Source organism: Trachemys scripta, chromosome 14, assembly GCF_013100865.1.
Source record: "Trachemys scripta elegans isolate TJP31775 chromosome 14, CAS_Tse_1.0, whole genome shotgun sequence".
NCBI classification, from domain to species: domain Eukaryota; kingdom Metazoa; phylum Chordata; order Testudines; family Emydidae; genus Trachemys; species Trachemys scripta.
In genome coordinates, this window is record NC_048311.1 from 27822222 (window position 1) to 27844006 (window position 21785).

Here is a 21785-nt window from a genome sequence, read left to right on the forward strand (position 1 = left end):
TCCCCGCCGGCCGGGGTCCCCGCCGACCCGGCTCCCCGCCGGCCCGGCTGACCGGGCTCCCCGCCGGCCGGGGTCCCCGCCGACCCGGCTCCCCGCCGGCCCGGCTGACCGGGCTCCCCGCGGGCCCGGCTGACCCGGCTCCCCGCGGGCCCGGCTGACCTCCCGATTTTCCCAGACATGCCCGGCTTTTGGGGATTTCCCCCCGGACGGGGATTTGAGCCCCCAAAAGCCGGACATGTCCGGGAAAATCCGGACGTATGGTAACCCTATATTAGCCAAAATGGTCAGGGGCGCAATCTCATGCTCTGGGTGCCCCTAAGCCTTTGACTGCCAGATGTTCGGACTGGACAACAGGGGATGGATCACTCAATAAATTGCCCTGTTCTGTTTATTCCCTCTGAAGCCCCAGGCATGGGCCACTGTTGGAAGACAGGTTTCAGACTAGCAGCTGTGTTAGTCTGTATCCGCAAAAAGAACAGGAGTACTTGTGGCACCTTAGAGACCGGATGTTGGGCTAGATGGACCACTGTTCTGACCCAATATGGTCATTCTTACGTTCTCAAAAGTTGACTGCTCCCGGACAAGGCACTAAGGGCTCTGTGCCACAGGGCAAAAGCATAACTAAAACAGAAGAAAAGTCACAACAAATGACAGGTTAGAGAAATGAGAGGCAATGAAGAAGGTTTTGCTGATGCCATTGTAGCTTGGTGGTGGGAATCAGGTAGCTAGATCTCTTTACTGCTTTTACAAAGGCACAATATGAGCTACAGAGAAGGGCAGTATCATGCAGCCTTTCCCAAGTGTGTTTGGTTCTTACTGAAAACAAGAGAAACAAAAACAAAATTCCCTCTTGACAACAAACCAATCAAATTTAACACAGGAGCAGAAGGCAACATCTTCCTTGTCCTACTTTTAAAATTGCACATGCACCGTTCAAGCTATGTAAAGCTTCAAACAATACAATGGTAGCTGATTGACTCCAAACAGAACGCAGTGTTTAATTAGCATGTACATTGCAAGGTGACAAGGAAGGCAGAAAACTCCTAAAGAAACAGAAGAGACAATTTCATATCAATTGTTGGAAGCATTTCTAAAATACTGAGGGGATAAGTAATCAGAAATATGGGATAGCTTGGTCTTGTGTCTCTTAGGGCAGTTCTGCACATTAGCTTGTACCGAAGTAACTGAATTGTTTTTCATTTCACACCTTTTGTTATTTTGGGCCAAGTCAGTGTGTGAACACGCTCAGTTTGGAATAAGCACAATTGAAGTAGGATATTTTTAAGGTGTGTTTTTTTTTTTAACTTCCTTGTTGAAGCGAAGGAAGGACCAAGCGATTAAAGCAGGAAGCCTGGGAATCAGGAGTCCTGGGTTCCTCTGAGAGTGGGATTTAGTGGCGTGAGCAGAGGAATGTGGGGGTATGGGAGTCAGGAGGACACCACGGTTCTGTTCGTGCCCTGGCTTTTTACGATGGATAAATTAATACTTATATACAGTAACTCACAGGGGGATCTGTAAGACTTCACAGTTTGCAAAGCACTTTGAGAACCTGCAAAGGAAGAGTGCTATCGCAGACTCATGATTACTGCCCTGAGAAGCTGGTGACGATAAGTATTTCCTGCCACTGAACAATGATACAGGCCTTGTATCTGCAGGACAACCAACAAGTTAAGCTCCTTTAGGCAGAGTAAAATGTACTTTCCCTTTGATAACAATCAAATAAACAAAGGCAATTAACCTCACCTACCAAGCTTTGCACTGCCTTTCCATTTGACCATACACAGAATATTAAAATAAAAGATGAAAGCAGTTTTCCTGAGTGTTAATGTTCTTTACACAACATTATGCTTCAAAAGAAATACACGGTGAAGAGGTTCAAACTATTTAAAAGGACAGTACCCTACTCCTAGACACTAAAACTAAGTGCAAAGGAGTTAACTGAAACTTGGAAAGAAATATACTTGGCTCTTTCTACATTGACATTAGATAGACCATGCACAAAAGGTGCTGACTTAAGCTACAAAAAGTGCGGTCACTTGAAGAATGTGGCCCAGCCAAGACCCTGCCACTACATGGTATTACCCTTGCCTCTGGCTTTGATGAAGAGTCTGTTTTTTTTTTTTTACATGATTTTCTCAGCTCTTGGGAAACCCTGATGTTCAATATTTGCCACTGGTGACTAAGGGGTTTTGTATGCGGTTAGCAACACCATAAAGATACAAAATAGAGATTGCTTCTTTCATTCAAACCTCAGGCAGCGGGAGCTATCAAGCCTGAAATTGTGTGACCATTACTTGCCAGACACCCACACTATAGAGCAGCATATGAAATTACAGCCTTGAAGTCGACTATACCCCTACAGAGGACATCAGCAGCAAGATGCATGTTGTATGTGTGCAGGAACATCAAGACACTTTTTCTGATATATTGGTGGGCCAAAGCCAAGTAGGGATGGGTGGTTATGGGGAAAAGAAGAGATTCTTGCTCCAAAGACATCTATAATCCTTTCATTTAATCACCTCTAACCTGTTCCTACTGACCACACTCTCCTCTGTGGCTTGAAAGCCAAAATCATTTAATAACTGAGAAAAAAAAAAGATTTTTGCCCCTTTGAGAATATTTGCCCATCCCCTAAGGAACTGTTGTGATCAGAAAAGTGACTATGCAGATATGGCACCTTCCTGTTTGTCACTTCTACTCCCTGGGTCCATATTGAGCCATATTTTCTGACTACAGTGTCTAAAAGAAAAGAGTTTACTGTGTTTTACTCCTGTTAATGCTTCTGAAGCCAAAACAATTAAGGGAGCTGGAGTCTATTCCTGGCTCATGTCTCATCAACAGGACTGTTAACAAAGGGCCTGACTGTGAGGGCTTGACTCTACAGTGAGTTAGCACAAGGCGAGCTGGGGTGTAAATCTGTATTGCTATATCCTGCCCCGCACACTAACTGCCCACGTAGAACCTACTTCTGTGCTCCAATCTATTGTCGGTTGAAACAGCGGCATGCAAATCACACCACCGAACTTTTAGCGTACAGCAGCATGGTCCACAAGGACGGGTAGTGCACCGCACACTACAGCATGGTAGATTTACACCCAGCTTGCCGCACACTAACTCGCTGTATCGACATGCCCCGAGAAGTGATGAGCACCTTAAAGTCCATTGAGGCTAATCAGAAATGAGTTTTTAATGTAGTGCAGGGAATTATAAATTGTTCTTTCTCATCCCTTGTCCAGGACCAGTTCTTGGAAAAAATATACTGGTCTGGCAGAATTTGTACTGGTTTACTGGTGCATTTCTAGCACTGACTTGAAAGGTCAGACTTCAAAATCATGCCATTCTGATTGCCGCTAACCTTCCATCTCCCCCACTTCAATTCAGGGCCACCCAGAGGATTCAGGGGGCCTGGGGCAAAGCGGGGGAGCGGACATAAAAAAAGGTGCCACCCGCTGCGGCGCTTGTACTCACCGGGCGGCGCTCTGAGTCTGCGGCGGTGGCGGGTCCTTCACTCACTCCATGTCTTCGGCAGCACTGAAGGGCCCGCCGCCACCGAAGTGCCGCCGAAGACCCGGACCGCCGCCGGGTGAGTAGCCAGGGAAGGGATTCTCGGCCATGGCTCACGGGGCCCCTGCGGAGCCCGGGGCAAATTGCCCCACTTGCCCTCCCCTCCCCTCTGGGCGGCCCTGCTTCAATTCTCATGTGGTTTTAACAGCTGATCTCTGAGGACTTGTGAGAGACACTGTGAGGGAGAGAATGGACCCCAACCAGAGCCATCTGTCTCCCCAGCACCTCCCTGGACCCAGAACTGTGCAAGAGAGTCCCCCGCCCACGCACTCCGGGGGCACTAGAGGAGACTCCAGCCAGCAGCGGCAGCAGCTGCAGGCCCCTTGGAGAACTTTCTGCAGTTCTGACTGGACTCTCTCTGCCCTGTGCTGATCAGCTGTTTGCGCCAACCCTCCCCTTCTGCCTCACCCACAGGCTCTTCACCTCGGCATCACCCCTCTTACCCGCTTCTCCCCTCCCCCTTAGCCCAGCTCCTCCCAAACTCACAATCAATCAATCAAAGATTGAGGCAGTAACATGACATTTGTCACCATCACATTGTTCACTCTGCCCTTTCCCCCACCCTGTGTCCATCTTTCTATGTAAGCTCTTTGGATCAGGGACAGGGGTTTTTTTTGTTCTGTCTTAGGTACAGCGCCTAGTACCATGGGCTCCGAGGTTCTACAGTAACACAAGTAATACATCAATACTAATATGGCTGTTATGCCTTGTGAATCAGCAGGGGCTCGTAAGAGGGAGATTTTTCAAAGGTACAAACGGGAGACAGGTTTGAGTTTCAGTAGGAATTGGGCAGTTGTCCTTTATGCCTTTGAAAATCTCACTCTAAATGAATCCATTGTGCCACTGAAAAAAGGAGATTGTTGGGTTTCCAGTGAAATCATGTGAAGAATTAATTTTGAACGCTGGTGATTTGGAGATCCTGATCCTTAGAACTGTCCCTGCTTCTTCAGTCTCACTACACTCTTTTGGTACCAGTCCAGGGATGAATACAGAATGTCTGGAATGTAATCTGCAGTCCTAATGCTTTCCCTCCTGGTTTATACATATAACACTCCAACGATAATTGTGCATGTACCTCTCCACGACAGACCCCTTCAGAAACCTTTGAAACGAACACTGGTGTTATTACAAATGCTGTTCATCGACGCTCATGAGTGACTTACTTGACATTCTCACCCATTTCTTCAAGATCTCAGAAATAAAATATTATTCTGGACCTGATCTCTGAACCCAATTCTCTACGGCAGCAGAGGAGAGACCAGAGCAAGAGCAACCACCATTGTCTATGTAAGTGGGTTGTGAAAAATATATCAATCTGTATTTCAACTGGCTGATCAACACTGACCACAGCAACAGATCCATGCTTTAAAGCCCTTAAGTGCCAATGGCAAATGACCCTCCTTTCAACCCCAGGTCCCGGTTGAAAGAGCAGAGCTAAATCAAGCGAAGATGGCAGCTATTAGTGCCAAAGCCACTTGCTAGAATGCAGTCTCCAATTTACTGCTGTTTGCGGCAAAGAGAAGCACTGAGAAAGTTGTCTCAGCTAACAAGAGAAAATGTTTCATTTATGGACACACACTGGGATTCAGCAGGACAAATGTGGTGGCCTGGTTGTGTGATTTCAAAAGCGTAGTGCTAGGGCAAGGCAGGGAAAGCAGGAGAGAATCGAGGCTATAAGGTAAACGCGCACACAGACACAAAGTTAGAATTAGGAGAGGAACTAAAGCAAAGGCAGAGATTAAGGAGAAAATAAAGAGAAATGAATAGAGCACAGTGAAAAGGGGAAGGTGAAACCCACTGAGTGAGCTTTCAAGTGCATGAAGAACAGTAGGGAAGAAGGTAGCAGCCAGCAAGTTCAGAAAGAGAGAGCAAGGATGGGGTAAGGAAGGAACTGACTTGAAAGACCAACTCCCCACTAAGTTGTAGCAAAGCTTTTTCATTGGACTAAAAATAAAGGGCTTTCAAGAAGCAAGGTCTCCTCCTCAGGACACAATGCAGCCCATACGAGAAGCCAAGGATAAATAGGTCAAGGGAGAATGGATCTTTCCAAACTTAACTTTGCAAAGTTGCGGAGAGTCCAGACTCGATGGAAGCACTGCCCCAGTTTGTCCCACTGCTTTAAGACAATTAGCAAGGATACCACTGGACACAGCACAATGCCAGACAGACTCATGGTCAGGCAAATCCTCACCTTCTCAATGCAGAACCAAACAGGATGATGCTACAAGAGAGCAGGCACAGCCATGGATTGCCTTGTATCACGTCTTACTCCAGATCCTAGCTTACAGCCAAGCAGAAAGCACAAAGGTCAACTGACCTACATGAAGATGCTCTGAGCCCACTCCCCACTGAGAGAAGGGAGGCAGAACAGGCTAGGAAGATGAGGCTCCTGGCTACCTTGCATGCACAGCTACCCGGACAGTTCTAGTCTCCATTGGGCTGGGTTTTCAAAAGAGCTGAGCTCCAGTTAGACACCCAAATAAGAGCCGGGTTTTCAAAGATACGCAGCACCCAGAAACTCTCATTGTGACACCCAGCACGCTGAGTGCTTTTGAAGATCTGGCTCAGCGTGTCCCACCAAGATGGCTTTTCAGCTCTTTGGCCCTGTCCCAGCAAATAAAATAGACTCTTAAGCAGGGAGCCAATTTCTTACCTGTTAACAGGGAGATTTTCAAAGGCACAAAAGGCAGTAAAGTGCTCGCACCCACTGGATGTCAATGGGAGCTGGGTCCCTAACTCCCATCTGTGCCTTTGAAAATCTCCCCCTGCTTCTCTCCAGTTTCAAGCCGTGCTGACTGGTGGAAAAGCCACACTGCCCATCACTCTGAACCGGCAATGTGACAAGACTGCATATGTCTGCGTCAGTCTACAAACTCCAATCTGGTGTGTGAACGTCCCCTTTTGATTGACAAACTGTGCTATGCCTTCATTTTGACAACTTATAGGTGCAGAACCAAAGCTCAGGAAGGGTAAGCAACAGTCCCAAGATCGCATAGGACGTCTATGGCAGAGGCAGGCGCTGAACCCAGGTTTTCTGAATCCTAGTCCAGCACCCTAATCAGAAGACTGTTTTACCTCTTCAAGTGGTTCCCTACACTGTACACGACACACCCCATGCAACTTCTGTAGTGAGGTGACTACAAGGCCCAGCCTCATTCACAACACACCGTACAATGGCTACGACTGGCTTTCAATGGCCCTAGCAACTTCTAAATAATGTGTGTGGGGGGGACAGGACAATAGCTTGCATAGACGCCATTTTAGGTCATGTGCATATTTTCAAGACCTCATTTACACATTAGTTTCTAGATCAAAACATAACCCTGGAAAGCTCATATTTAACATACTCTGCCTCCTCTGAGCAAGCAGAACCACCACACTTTGGAGATCAGCAAAACTCAGGTTCCGGGGGATCGGTCAAGACGGCAAGTTTCACAGTCTAGGACCCTCCACAACAAATGCCTTTGCGTCTGGCTCCCAAGAGTTCAAATTTGCAGAAGCAGCCAGCAGACGTGCAGCTACTGGGACCAGGGCCGGCTCCAGGCACCAGCTGAGCAAGCTGGTGCTTGGGGCGGCAGATTGTTCAAGGCGGCATTCTGCCCAATCCTAGGGCGGCACGGCTGCTTTTTTTTTGTTGATGTTCCACTCCGACTGCCCTGTAGGGGGCGGCAGCACAGAGAACCAGAGCGCCCTGCAGGGCAGTCCTCTTCCTTCCCTCCCCACCGACCGGAGCGGAGCCCTCGCGGCAGGCGGCAGGAGGCGGCGCAGCGGGAGGGGCCGCGTGGCAATGCCCCTGCTGTAGCCCTGGCCGCCCCCCCAGTATCCCCGCCCCCCCGCTCCCCCCCCCCCCAGCCGGTCCCCCTGCACCTGCGCTCTGGCCGCGCCGCAGGGTTTTTTTGTTTTTTTGTTTTGCTTTGCCGTTCTGGCCGCCCCATTTTTTTTTTTTTTTGTGCTTGGGGCGGCCAAAAAGCCAGAGCCGGCCCTGATTGGGACAGAGCACAGGGAGAAAAGTAGCCTCTTGGGTAGGAAGGTCTCAGACCATGAGGCTTTATGGTCTCAGTTGTCTACGTCAAAATGATTAACATGAGAAACATAAAGGCTGAGAAAACAGAGAAACTGAAAGGCAGGTGCAGGCTGTCTGTCCATGTTACAGCAAGACTCTGACCAAGTGGTTTGAAAGAAAAGATTTGAACAAATTGATTCTTCTAAAGTTCTCCCTGACCTCTGAATACTTCCTATTAATGCAAAGTTTAGTTACATAAACTCTTAATTACTAACACGGGATGTCACCTTTCTTTTGATAGTCCTTTCATGCCATGCATACAATATTAATCTACCTGCTGTACTACTTTGTGATTTCCCGAGTAACAGCACCATTCAAAAATCCAGATGCTAATACATAATCAGCTCTGGATGCAAGATTTACGAAGGAGGAATATTCATCACTGTAGAAGTCTGCAGATAAAGCTGGAGGGAGAAGAATCAATTGTGAATTTCACTCTAGGCTGCAGAATTCTCATTGCTCTGTGTTACTGATTATGGTACGTGTCCACTGACCTCTGTTCATGGTACTATATCATCCTGGCAGCACTTTCCCCTTTATATTCTAAATGTTTACAGTCTAGTAAATCCAACAAACTAGCAATCCTATTTTGCCTTCAGCATTTTGTGTTAACCCACACTTGCACGTGTCTGCCTCAAATGGAGGCTTTAAAGAATTTTAATAAAGACATTGAAAGCAGCACACGCTAGCTGAATGTACAATAGTTCAGTGGAAGGTGGAGAGCAGCGGATGGTTTAGAGCAGGGGTAGGCAACCTGTGGCACGCATGCTGATTTTCAGTGGCACTCACACTGCCTGGGTCCTGGCCACCGGTCCGGGGGGGGGGCCTCTGCATTTTAATGTAATTTGAAATGAAGCTTCTTAAACATTTTAAAAACCTTATTTACTTTACATACAACAATAGTTTAGTTATATATTGTAGAAGAAGAGACCTTCTAAAAACATTCAAATGTATTACTGGTACACGAAACCTTAAATTAGAGTGAATAAATGAAGACTCGGCACACCATTTCTGAGAGGTTGCCGACCCCTGGTTTAGAGGATTGGTAATTGGACATGCCACCTTCATGTCAAGGCCAGTTCTGATTTAACCTGGTAGTGGATGAAATTTCCATAACTGTACTGACTTCCAGGTGCAATTTAAGATGTTGCTGATCTACAGAGCACAGAATGGTTTGAGCCCTGGCTAAGTGAGATCCCCTGTTTCCTTATGCACCAGATGGAGTCAGTTATCTACCTATGGTACTTATTTGGCCTTTGTGATGATGTGGAATTTCTATATATTAATCTATGGCTACTGATGGGCAATAATTTTATGACGTGTCCCGATCAGTGAGGTAAAGTTAATGTAGCTATGGTGGGTTATTAGAATTTTCTGTAGGACTGTGTTGACCTAACTTAATTAGGGGGGGTGGGGCGGGGAGAAAGCAAACAAGAAGACCACAGAGTAGGTCTAGATAAGAACACCCAAGCACGGGCCTGAAAGACGATGAGGCAAACTGTTAGTTTCAAGTATCCTGTCTCTGACAAAGTAGTAAACCTTGTTTTGCCAGAGCTGAAAGTTATCAGATTATAGACCTAACAAACAGTTAAAATTGTCTTGATTTCTGCAAAGGGGGACACTAAGGATTATATTTTAAGGCGGAAAAAACTAACAGTAAAGAAATGGCAAAGGATAAGCAAGAACTAGCAAGGATTGACTAGGACTGACTGCAAATGTGAATCCGGAGCATAAGCATACACTAAAGGCCAGCTTCCGCTTCCATTTAAGGCAATGCGAGTTTTGGAACGGACTTCCATGGGAGAAGGATTTAGCTCTGAAGGGTGTGTCACATATCCGGGCTTGACCTGTTTCCACTGAATTCAATGGCAAAATTACCATTGTTTTGAGAAGTAATACTGTTAATATAAGAAAAGAGGTACCAACATTCCAGAAAGATGAAGGCAATAAAAATCCCAAGAGACTAAATCAACATACATGGAAGCAGATTGCCCACTGGACTAAGTGCCCGGAGATCAGGGTTCTATTCCCCACTCTGCCACCAACTTGCTGTGTAACCTTTGCTAAGTCACTTCACCTTTCTGTGCCTGTCCCTTCCTACCCTTTGACTTGTCTATGTAGACTGTAAGCACTTTGGGGCAGGGACTGTGTCTCACTGTCTATATAGCACCCATCTCAGAGGGTGCATTTAAGACAAACATTTACCAGGCATTATTACTTTACTAGTGTCATCTTGAGGTTTAAGATGCGCAAATCATCATTCATGCCACTGGAGATCGAGACCCATCCTCAGTTTCACAAAGTTACTGACAAATTTAAGGCACTTCTTGTATTTAAAGAGAGAAATGAAATCTCCTTTCATAACTTTTCCAGCAGGATAGTAAAATGCATTGTGACCAATTAAAAACCTGGACATCTTTTCTCTATCCAGACACACAAGATATTTTTTAAGAAGTTTTAGTTTGAACTAGAAATGAAAAAAAATCACACATGCTCTTACGTGCCAACCATCTTAGCCCTGTATGAACCATGAATTAGACATTAAGTCATGAAATTTCTCTGTGCTACAAAGTTTTACCCACATAGGCTAACAATAACACATCGTTAACGGATGTTAATTACAGAAGGCACAGAGAGAAGGATTCTCCATGCTCCAGGCTTATTCTGATTTATAGCACATGCATTGGTAGGTAAGTAGAAGATTAGGCTCTTGCCCCACATTTCCCCTATCTGCCCTTCTCTTTGAGTGCTTCATGCAGCTAGGGAGGTACAGACAGAGCTGCAGTGACATGACAGCTGGAGTTAAGTTAAGCAGAAGTGGGGGTGGAGGGAACAACCCCAAGAGCCAAATTAGAAATTCCACCTCACTCCTCTCTCGGGTTCTTACATTCCAGGCAGCACACACAAGTAAAGACGTCTGTGTAGCAGAGGTTTTAAAACAGGGCAGCGTACAATTAATAGAGGGGGTTCTCCCCACACCTGAATGTTTCCATGCCGCTCCTGCTTGGGAACATTGTCGTGGTGGAGTCCATTTTGCAAAGTGGGCCGCCGGTCCCATGTGACAAGTGAAAGCAAGCAAGATGAGCCTGAAAAGAAATCCCCAGAGCACCATCGCCATCTCTGAGCAGTGAGCGCTGCAGTCTGTGCATTGTAGAGTTTGTGAGTGTGCAGAGAGGGACTCGGAGACCTAGCCAGCCTGCCTTCTTAAAGACAATGGCTACCACGGAGCAGCACCCTGCAGATGCTGCTATTAGTAGTCAGCCCTTTCGCCACTTAGAAACCAGCCTTGCCACAAACTCTGAGCATGGCAACGGTATCCTAATTAAACCAGAGACTGACTTCAGTATAAACACTTCAGACAAGCAGCTTAGCAACTCCTGGGCATTAGCCATCTACATTAAAATCAACTAGCCAAGTACCACCTTTGTTTACTTACGGCTTTACTAAAGCAGGTGTGTCTGGGGCCACTCAGATGGCAATAGAATACCAGCCCTAAAAACCCAGCCTTATCATCAGCCTGATTATGACACGGGTCAAGACTAATCATTTGGTGAGAATTCCTCCCTCTCGCTTTGCTTCACATCTCCAATTATCTTTCACTGGAACGCATCCTAATTGCCATCGTCGGTTACTCAGTCTGAGTGCGATTTTGAAGCATAGATCGACGAATGTACCACGGCTCTTTTGATGTATTCAAACTCTGTGCTTCCTCTGACTTCAGCAAGATTCATTACAACCTCCTGGGCTGAATTGCTAATGTCCCAGGAGACACAATAGGAAAATCCTTGCAGAAATGCAGAGGAGTCTGTTGTCATTCCCAACACATCTACAATTTTATACCTAAAACTGAACCTCCCACACCCACACCCACTTCCCCTCTTTGTGCTCCTCCCCCACTCTCTCTCGGTCTTCTCTGTTTATACAATAAGCTCTTTGGAGCAGGGACCATCTATACTGGGCCTAGCACAATGGAACCTCAATCTTGGTGGAGATCTTTACCTGCGCCCCTGATGCAAATAATTAATGATTAAAACAGGGAGTGGACTTTGGCAATCATAAAATATCAGGGTTGGAAGGGACCTCAGAAGGTCATCTGGTCCAACCCCCTGCTCAAAACAGGACCAATCCCCAGACAGATTTTTGTCCCAGATCCCTAAATGGCCCCAAAGATTGAACTCACAACCCTGGGTTTATCAGGCCAATGCTCAAACCACTGAGCTATCCCTCCCCCGACATTCAAATGTTCACATCCCCCAAAATACACAGCACCATCTGCAATAGAGGGACAGGGCCTTTGTCTACCCTTCCCACCAGACCCAAAGGGACCTGCATGGGATAACAAGCCGTGCCCCCATACCGTTGATTCTTCCATAGCAGCATCCAAGAGGAATTTGCAGGGAACAGCCAGCACTGGATATAGATGAGGGTGCAGGGTGTGAGTTAAGGCCTTCCAATCCCCTGCATTGGCGGCAGAGGGGCCCAACCCAAGCCCCAGTATCCCTCCCTCCAGATGAGGAGCAGCAGAAGAGCCTTCTGCAGCCTCCTGACAGCATCTTTCATTCAGCTCTGAAACTTCAACATTGAACATCTTTTTCTTATTTGCTCTATTGCCACTGGCTGTTCCCTCTTCGTCCCACCTCCTATCAGTGCCCCCTTCAGCTTCCCAGCCTTCTACACTGTGCCTTCTATCCCCCTCTCTTTTCCCACACCCCTTCCCACCATCACCCTCCGTCACGGCAATCCCAACAAGTGCCACCCCAAAGCAAACCAAAACCAAAGAAACCCTAACGTTAAGTTTTCATAACACAAATAAACCCGCTTTTTAAAAAGCAAACCCTCAACAGCTAGCACTAGCATGGCGTGTGCCTGTCACCACCCAGACCTTAGCTCTTGGTGCTTGGAAAACACCTAGCACATTTTGGGCACAACCTGAATATAAATATTTCAGAAGAATCTGCCCATTCAGGGTAACTAATTTCCAGGCACATGGCTGCGGGCAGAGGAGGGGACCCAAGCTGATCAGAAGCTGAACTAGCCCAAACGAATCATTCCAGCCCAGCGAGAAGCGAAGAAAAAACTGTTCCCATCCCTCTGCCAGTCTGTAGGCACACAAGGGCTGATCTCATTCACACACCTGGCAGATGCTTCAGCAAAAGCATGATGAGAACATTTGGCAAGGCTGACGTTTTCTTGCTCCTTTACTGCAGCGCCTGGTATGAACATGCCTTCTTTGGGAATCACACCGAGAAATCTTGCCCCTACCCCTACTCTCTATTTTCCTTGGCTTATCACACTTCCTCTGGCCAGTTAAATCCCACTTGTGCTGATGAATTTCCCTCCTCCTCCGGCCTGCTAAGTGCAAATCATTGATGGATGGATACTTTCCCATCTTGTGTTTTTCTGTCTGAATGCTCCTTCCAGATCCCAGCACTATAGCTACTAGACAGCATGACCCTCTGTACAAGCACTTCCATGCCATGCAGGTGGATTGCAACATGGTTCACTGCTAGCCAACTGGCATACACAGCATGCTCACCTCCCTTCCCCCTGCTTGCCAAAGGCGTGAGAATCCTGACCTGAGGTCACACTTCTCTCCCCTACAGCAACATATTATTCCATCAGCTGAGACACAATGCTAAACCCTCAGGAGATCAATGCATAACTAGTTCTGATGAATCCACTATGTAAAACTTCAGGCCAACCCAATATAACAAGAACACAATTTGGCACAAGTACTTTTGCCATCTATGTAACTGGGGGGGAATCACTCATTAAAGAAGATGCTTTTCACACTGAGCTGAAGGCCACTGAGAGAAGAATGTTTAATATTGCACAATTAGCTTTTACTATGGATGTCATCTCCTGCTCTTTCCCTAACTCGCAGGTGTGCAGGGGGAAAGTAAGCTGGTTTTGGCTCTGTTTTGAGACAAATTGTTCTTCCTTTCATCATTGGTGATCACTTCCTAGCACCTGGGTTTTTAACTAATGGCTGTATCAACTCATGAATTCTCGTGTGCTTCTGTGAATGCCACATTGTAGTTCAACCTCCTTTTTGAATGTAACCTTGTGGCTTTGGACATGCATTTTTGCAGCAGGACCTTGACACCGTGGACAGACTGTACCTGGGAAGCTCTGACAAAGCAGTTAAAGGATCAACATTGCACGGACGCGGGGTGACCAGATAGCAAGCATGACAAACAGGGACGGGGGAGGGGGGGAGTAACAGGGTCCTATATAAGACAAAGCCCCCAATATTGGGACAGCCCTGGTAATATTGGGATGTCTGGTCACCCTAAACTTATGTCTTCACATCTTATTTATGTGGGTTCTGAAATGATTCTTAGTATTTATTCTATTTCAGTCAATTTTGCGGCAAAAAGTATTACAAGGTTCTGTACACGTGTGTAGATAGTAGCCAAATTCTACGATAGGTCAATACGTTATTTCCCTTCCTTATCTTACATTCCAAAGCTGAAGCTGCAAGTTTCCTGGTATGAACTGTGCCAGATGGGGAATCATTCGGCTCAATGAATATATTCAACAGCTACAGTAGAGCTACAAGGAATTGGAGAAATAAACATATAAAAACTTGTCTGACTCCTGGCCATCAAGCTGAACAGCTGCGCATCAAGCGCTGGCGGATAAAGGAAATGGCTCTTGGGGAACCTGCTCGTTTCTTATTCTGCATGTTTAACAATCCCAGAAAGCTCCCAGGGCCAAACCGTGCTCAGGCAAATATTCTCACTCAAGTCAATGGAGAGATGTGCATGAGAAAGATGGGTGGGATTTCTTCCTCAGAGCATTTACACTGCTGGTGCAAAGCAGCTCTAACTGGCTATGGAAGGACGGGCAGTGGTGCCGACCCAGGATATGTCTACATTGAAAAGCATGCAGCAGCTGCGCCACTGTAGCGCTTCAGTATAGACACTCACTACAGCAAAGGGACAGGTTCTCCCATCACCGTAGCTAATCCACCTCCCCGAGAGGCTATAGCAGTCTACACTGGGGCTTAGAGGTTGGCTTAGCTACGTCCCTCAGGAGCGTGGATTTTTCACACCCCTGAGAGATGTAGCTATGTTGATGTCAGTTTCCAGGGCAGACCAGCCCCCAGTGCCGTGGCTCCTATGCCATGCCCCACTCTTTGTGTAAGGAGCATGGCTGGAAGAAAGGGAATGCAACCAAGGCTCCCTTCTGCCCAGCAGATCCTTCACTACCATATCAGCTCCTTGGGGGAATTGGCAGCGGATTATTATTATTGCTTATTATTTGTATTCTCGTTGTTCCTAGGAGACCCTGTCATGTATTAGGACCACACTGTGCTAGGCACTGCCCAAACGCAGAACAAAAACAACAGTTCCTGCCCCAAAAGATGAAAGTAAGAGCAGTCATTAGTAAAAAGCAACTTTCTCATCCTCTTCCTCAACTACAGTCTGTACCCCTTGCCTGCTGCGAAGGTTATGGGCCTGGAAACTATTCCATTATTCTCCCCAACCTAGTTACAGCACAGTCGATGTAGAAAGTGATTGTAGTGGACTTGATTTCAACCTAAGTCACGGTGCAACAGCATGGAGCAGCCCCACCCAAAAAACAGCAGCACACTAGTTGTTAAAATTAAACCAAATTATGTTCTTTGTAAATTCAAAAGGAAAACATGGACACAAAAGGCCCTTCATCTGAAGAGGGCTAATATGTTAATATTCCTTCAGCGGGACTTTCTTCAGAGAGTCAGATAATTCTCTCCCATTGTTAGTTACCCCTTACAAAGACATATAGTGACTAAAAAAAAATTGGCTTTTAACACACGTGCCAAAATTGGGGGTACTTAGTTTCCTCACTGTGCTTTTCGACTGACAGAACCACTAAACCTCTCTCAGCAAGGCACGGGAATGGATGGTTAGCATTAGCGAGGGCAGCAGCATGGCGAACCAGACAAGAGCTCTATGCAAAGCAAATAAGTTCACCATTGCTGCTCACTGGAGAACGGTTCGATTGTATTTAGGTTAGAAAAAGGGGTCTCCACTGGGTCTGAAAAAAGTGGCTGCAAAAGATGCTAAAAATGTCAACCTTAAGGGGTGGATAGTTTTCAAAATGTTGAACAACTAGTCAGCAGTCCTCTGTATGCAAAATCCCCCCTGCCCTCTCCAGCTAACTGACATGATGGCTAAAATACCAGCTTTTACAGCTCACAATACTTTCTGCAGATTTTAATAACCACTGTTTGCAGAAGAGAAGACAGATTCCATGTCTCAGTTCACTTGTTCATAAGGCAACACATGGTCTAATATTTTTGTTTCTACTTCATTTAACAAGCAGGTCAGGGGGTTTCCGTGTTGCCTCACTTGAATTTACATTATCTTCTCCAGCTGCAGTGCATGTTGTCTGTTACCCTCTCACTGTCCTGGGTACCGTAGGTTTTTATATTCACTGCACCTCACTTTTTCATATCAAGACTTCATTACTGCTGTGAATCAGTGTTAGCACCGAGACAAGATAGGTGAGGTAATATCTTTTTTGGACCAACTTCTGTTGGTGGAAAGTACAAGCTATGATTGTTAGCATTGCTGGTTCTACAGTGATTAAATGAATCTGGAAGCTTTTTTTTTTCTCCCCAGTGGGCAGTGTCTCAGGAAAACAACCCAACACATGCAAACCCTTCCTATATAGACTTGGGAAGTACAGGCTGACTTTATTGAAGTGACAGAACTGAGATTCTAAAGTCAAGGGGCCAAATCCCCAGCTGGCGTAGATTGTTGTAGCTCCATTGACTTCAGTGAAGCGCAACAATTTACCTAAGTTCAAGTTGAGAATCTGGCTCAAAGTTCTTTTAATGACTTTACAAGTTTAACAAGTTGAAGCCAATAAGACTGGGATATAGAAAATGAAAGTACAAACGAATGTCCTTACTGACAGAGAAAGAACGAGAAAAACAAAAGCAGAGCGCTAATAAACTCGTTAACAGTTTTAAAATTTAGTGGGGGAGTTTATTAACCAGGACATTCCAATAACTGATCCGCCAACGCAAGTTGAACAAGTGAAGGAAGAGTTGTATAGTGCCAGGGATTTAACATTTCCCTTGTCCTGCAGGAAGGAGCACACTTTTCTTTTTAAGCAGAAACTCAGTGCTATTCAATGGCATTCATCCTGCAGGACCCATGAAATTCTACAGCTACAGGTTAAAGCTCCTAACCAATCTAAATCACAAACGATCTCTCTTTTGGGACTAATCCTGTAGTCAAATTCTTACTGAAGACTGTAACTGTTTAGTGTGATAAAAGACTGCACAATCCGGGCGCTGGAACATCTTTTTGATAGTGTTAAAACTAAAGGGAAAAAAGAAGTTACTGAGAAGTAATTATAGCTGGACGGGAAAAACAACAACATAAAAACAAGAGAGCGCGGCCTCAGAAGCTGTACATGTTATTTCATCACAAATCACCTCTTCTTTAACTAGGACCCAGCAACTCCGATGACTGGAAGGCACTTCAGTATTCTGACCTTATCTAGACTAGGTTAAAAGGTACACCTCTACCCCGATATAACACGACCTGACAGAACACGAATTTGGATATAATGCGGTAAAGCAGCACTCTGGGGGGGTGGGGGCTGCGCGCTCCGGTGGATCAAAGCAAGTTCAATATAACGCGGTTTCACCTATAACGCGGTAAGATTTTTTGGCTCCCGCTATATCGGGGTAGAGGTGTATGTTGTTAGAATGCATTAGCTAACGCATTCTGACACATTTGACAATTCAGTATAGATAAGACCCCACACTGCTGGTCACGCAAGTTAAACTGGTTGAGATAAAGTGTGGGGGAGAGCCTAACCTTTAACTTAATCAGGTTAGCATGTGTTAAAGTCTACACTGCCTTGTTGGCACAGGACTTTTCAAACATGGTCTTGTCTACACACAAAAATCGTACCACTTTAACTATAATGGCATAGCTACAGTGGTACAACCCCTTAGTGCAGATGCAATTATACCAGTACAAAAGTGTGGATACTGGTGATTATACCTCATATGGGAAGGGGATAAACATACCATTGTCCACACGAGGGGTTGTATCGGTATGAGAAAAAAAAAAATCACACACAGTTATACCAATACAAACACTGTGCATAGACCAGTTAGAACAAGCTACACCTCCTGTCTTTATACTTTAGGCCTGCTGAAAAGTATCAGCTAATGAGATAAGTCTTCAATAGCCTTTATCCAATCATCACACCCCTTTCTCTCAGCATCACACACAGAATTTCTTCAAAATGAATTAATTCTCTATATCATTTTTTCACCGAAAACATTAGGAAATAAACAATTAGGTCATGTAAGGGTTTGACTCTCATGGGCAGGTATAGGAGGCCCGAGGCTCACTTAAGATCAGCTTTGATATGCAGACCAACACTGCACCTCCTGGACAGCCCAATAAATTACCTTAGATGAATGTCTTTAAGCTTTCTGGCTTTTACATCAAAGTAGGCAACATAAATCACATACCATTGTGATTGTCCCTCCCCCCACCTATTCCTCTGACCTTCCTTGTTGTAGCCTGGCCCTATTCGATGCAGTATTTTATAGCTGGGTATTTTAAATATGAGCTCATGTCTGAGAATGAGAAGAAATGGCAACGCGTTTAGCAGTTACTAGACAAGGGTTGGCCAACCAGTGGCTAACATGGCAATTAGCATCTCATCTGCATGAGTAGTTAACGTCTATCAAAGCCACAGAAGAAACCTACTCTCAAAGGAGTGTTTTCCTGTAGGGACCCTGTACTCTCTTGATATGTTCCAGCCGCCTGTGTTCTATAACGCTGCATTTGTTACCATCACACTGAAGCTGCCTGTTGTTGCTTGGTGCTGCTGTTGTTGTCTTGCCCACGGTGTTATATTTATACTGCTTTCTACAGCTTTTAACACCCTTCCTCCCCCATCGCTCTGTCCCTGATTCTGTGTCACAGGGTAACACCTTCCCACTCATCAAACTGGCAGGGCTGAAATAGAGGGGGACAAAAGTGTTCCACCTGTTATAACACAGTGATTCAGAGTTATTCCCGGGTGGATTTGGTTTTCACGGTTAGCTATGGTTCAAATGAAGTCTTATATCACATGGGCACATGGGGGGAGGGGGCAAAAAGGTGGCCTGCTACTACACCTCTGTATACTGGAGTAATAGATACTGCAGGTTTTGCCCCAACCTCCTTCATCCGCCCCAGTTTTCCATGCCACCACAATCTGTATTTCTAACCCCCCAGCTGTCAGTTCCCCTTGCCTGATTCCCCTTGCTCTATGGGCACTGGGCAAAGGGCAGAGAAAGGGAAGTGGCTTTAGTGAGGCTTCCCCCAGGGCTCATGTTTCTCATCAGTCCATTAAGAGTTTGCGCTTTCTCAGAAAGAGGAGGAAAAGAAAAAGCACATTGTGCAGGTGGAGCAGAATCCGCTTTCAGCCTGGACTCTGCTCACCCCACAGAGCAAAGAGACGCTGCCCGGGATCATCAAGCCAAAGGAAATATTTCCAACACCGAGTCCCAGAATAACTGAGCCTCAAGGATGGACTCAAAGTTCCCTCTTTGTTAGTGATAAAGTGCCATGCTCCGCAATGCTGAGAGCTCTCCTCTCCTCATTCTCTAGCTCCCCTGTGCAGACGAGCAGAGGGGATGTGTGAAGAATTTTCTTCCCAGGGTAGACCAGGAAGCTCTCCCTTCAGACCCCAAAGCACAGCTCCCAAGTGCTGATCTCCAAATACCATGAGGCAGAGGGTTCCTATGCTTGCATGGGTCGGGTGTGTGCATTTCAAACATCCCTCCTGCCGAAACCCTCTGCTTCCAGACAATGAGAGGTGTGTGCGCACGGGCGTTTGCACAACGGCCCTTTCTCCATCCCCTGCACGCGCAAACACACCCACCCACACGCACAGAGCCAACCCTCCTCCCCCCCCTCCGCGATTAAGAGAATGAAAAGCGGGTCTTACCTTTGGACTGCAGCAGGCGACCCCCACGAGTCTCTCCCCCCCGCCTTGTGATCCGAGCCTCCGGGCGCCGTTCAGCTCCCAGGCGCTGCAAAGGGGCGCGCAGGGGAGAAGGATGCGCAGGGCCGGGGTGGGCTGGGAGCGGATCGGCCACTGGAAAGGGGAGGCGTGTGTGAGCTCTCTGCAGCTCCAGCGCTGGGTTTTATCCTCCTTCCTCCGGCGTGGGGGGCGCCGCCGCTGCAGGGGAGGGAGAGCCCCGGCGAGGCTTGGAAGGGAGGAGAGAGGAATCACATGGCGTTAGGGGCATAGACTTGCGGGAGGAGGGGGGAGCAATCCCTGACCCCCACTGGCCATCCTCCCCCACCCCCCCTCCGCTGTGGCCAGCATCTGACAACTCACCAAGATCAACTGGCTGCAGAAAAGTCGCGGGGGAGGCATTTTTGGAGGCTGCACGGATCCATACAGCCCTTCCCTGGCTGGTGAGCTGGGTGCTTGGTTTGGCCCTTCCCTCTGCTCCCCTGAACCCACAGCGCAGAGCAGGGGACACAGATGGGGACGTTATCCCTTCTACAGCTCCCAAGGGGATTTAGGTGCCGAACTCCCGTGGGCTCCTTGGAAACCCCATCCTGTACACGCTAGCTCCTTCCATCCCGAAAGATTTCCCCAACTATCCATACAGGGACCACTTCTCACATCACAGATGCAGCCACTTCTGGGGCGGAACCCTGCAGCTGTTGAACCGCTCATGAACACTGCGCAGCAGTTGGTGGCAGGAGATTGCTTAGGGCAGCAAGAGATTCTCCCTTTGTAACCTGGTTAGTGGGTTTTTTTACCCTGCAGGTTTCAGAGCTGTTCAAGATATTGCGTAGAAGGCCAAGTCTACACATAAAAATTAGATCAACTGAGCTGCGTCACTCAGGACTGTGAAAAAGTTTCCACCCCGTGTGATGCAGTTAGACCAACCTAACCCCCTGAGTAGATGCCGCTAGACTGGTAGAAGAATTCTTTCACCAACCTAGCTACTGTCTCTCGGGGAGATGGATTAAATACACATCAACACAAAAACCCTGTTCCATGGATGTAGGAAGTATCTACAATTCTACACTACAAGAGCACAGCTGCAACACCGCGATATACCCTAAGACACACGGAAAAGGGTGGGATGAAACTCACCTCTGACTTGATACAGCCAGACACAGCACAGCTTTCCTGGTAAAGCATCTTTCACCCACAGCCTGCCCCAAACATGCATAATAGAGTTAAACACACACAGTTACAAATGCAAAGGAAAACCACCATAGATAACAGGGGGAGAGTGGAATAGAGAGGCATAAAGCTTCCAGGAGAGAGAAGAATCTTCCAGCTGAGATTTAAAATGAGATGGAGAATCACAGGCAAGCTATTTCAGGGGCTGCAGAGGAGAAGGTGCTTGCACTAAGATTGGTAAGAGAGCAGGGGCAGGATGCAGAAGGGAGACAGAGAGAGAGAGAGAGAGAAGGGGACACATTCAGAGTAACTCCTCTGAAAATCACAGAGGCGCAGAGTTGCTAAGTGACTCATCCAAAGTCACAGAGAGGGTCCATAGCAGAGCCAGGAATCGAGTCCAGTCAACTGGGCCGCGTGCTTGGGATATGACTAAAAAGATGTGGTGTCGGTATCAGAGATTCCTAGGCTAAATTCCAATCTCTAAGCAAGCTGGATAAATTACAGTAATTGTGCAGCAGGTCCTTTCGGCCTGTCTACAGCAAATATTATCAGTTTATGGATGAAGCCTCCAGTGGATTAAGCGTTTGATTCATTTGATATTTTTAAACGCAGAACTCAGGCTTGGTCTACACTAAACCCCCAAATCGAACTAAGGTACGCAACTTCAGCTACGTGAATAACGTAGCTGAAGTCGACATACCTTAGTTCGAACTTACCCCCGTCCAGACCCGGCAGGCAGGCTCCCCCGTCGACTCCGCGTACTCCTCGCGGCGAGCAGGATTACCGGAGTCGACGGGGAGCACTTCTGAGTTCGATTTATCGCGTCCAGACTAGACGCGATAAATCGAACCCAGAAGTTCGATTGCCTGCCGCCGAACCAGCGCGGTAAGTATAGACAAGCCCTTAGTCTTTGAAAGGACTCTCAGCATCTAAAGACTGCGACTTTAGATGTTTCTATTTCAGCAGCCTTGGCAGCAGAATGCCAGGCATAGGC

General features: G+C 46.8%; 1 protein-coding gene across 1 annotated transcript in view; it reads right to left on the reverse strand.

Moving 5' to 3' along the window:
* CACNG5 (calcium voltage-gated channel auxiliary subunit gamma 5) overlaps positions 1 to 21373 on the reverse strand; it is a 30980-nt gene extending 9607 nt beyond the window's left edge. The window contains exon 1 of the mRNA XM_034790533.1: positions 19589 to 21373. The gene's annotated coding sequence lies outside the window, so the exon portion shown is untranslated. The remainder of the gene's footprint in view (positions 1 to 19588) is intronic.
* Between the last annotated feature and the right edge of the window lie 412 nt (positions 21374 to 21785).